Source organism: Pristiophorus japonicus, chromosome Y (assembly GCF_044704955.1).
Source record: "Pristiophorus japonicus isolate sPriJap1 chromosome Y, sPriJap1.hap1, whole genome shotgun sequence".
NCBI classification, from domain to species: domain Eukaryota; kingdom Metazoa; phylum Chordata; class Chondrichthyes; family Pristiophoridae; genus Pristiophorus; species Pristiophorus japonicus.
The window spans coordinates 38,817,686-38,818,916 of record NC_092011.1 but is presented as its reverse complement, the minus strand read 5'-3'; positions in this window follow the sequence as shown (position 1 = coordinate 38,818,916).

The window sequence follows — 1,231 nt, the reverse complement described above, 5'->3', positions numbered from 1 at the left end:
TACCAGCCTGTAACTCACTCCTGGGTATCTGTTATTCTATATATAAACCCCCCCGAACCCCTCGATTAGATTCCAGTCTGTAACTCACTCCCAGGTATCCGTTATTCTATATATAAACCCCCGAACCCTTCGATTAGATACCAGCCTGTAACTCACTCCTGGGTATCTGTTATTCTATATATAAACCCCCCCGAACCCCTCGATTAGATTCCAGCCTGTAACTCACTCCTGGGTATCTGTTATTCTATATATAAACCCCCCGAACACCTTGATTAGATTCCAGCCTGTAACTCACTCCTGGGTATCTGTTATTCTATATATAAACCCCCCGAACCCCTCAATTAGATTCCAGCCTGTAACTCACTCCCGGGTATCTGTTATTCTATATATAAACCCCCCGAACCCCTCGATTAGATTCCAGCCTGTAAATCATTCCCAGGTATCTGTTATTCTATATATATCCTCCCGAGCCCCTCGATTAGATTCCAGCCTGTAACTCACTCCCGGGTATCTGTTATTCTATATATAAACCCCCCGAACCCCTCGATTAGATTCCAGCCTGAAACTTACTCCCAGGTATCTGTTATTCTATATATAAACCCCCGAACTCCTCGATTAGATTCCAGCCTGTAACTCACTCCCGGGTATCTGTTATTCTATATATAAACCCCCCGAACCCCTCGATTAGATTCCAGCCTGTAACTTACTCCCAGGTATCTGTTATTCTATATATAAACCCCCCGAACCCCTCAATTAGATTCCAGCCTGTAAATCACTCCCGGGTACCTGTTATTCTATATATAAACCTCCGAACCCCTCGATTAGATTCCAGCCTGTAACTCACTCCCGGGTATCTGTTATTCTATATATAAACCCCCCGAACACCTCGATTAGATTCCAGCCTGTAAATCACTCCCGGGTACCTGTTATTCTATATATAAACCTCCGAACCCCTCGATTAGATTCCAGCCTGTAACTCACTCCCGGGTACCTGTTATTCTATATATAAACCCCCGAACCTCTCGATTAGATTCCAGCCTGTAACTCACTCCCGGGTATCTGTTATTCTATATATAAACCCCCCGAACCCCGATTAGATTTCAGCCTATAACTTACTCTCAGGTATCTGTTATTCTATATATAAACCCCCGAACTCCTCAATTAGATTCAAACCTGTAACTCACTCCCAGGTATCTGTTATTCTATATATATCCTCCCGAGCCCCTCGATT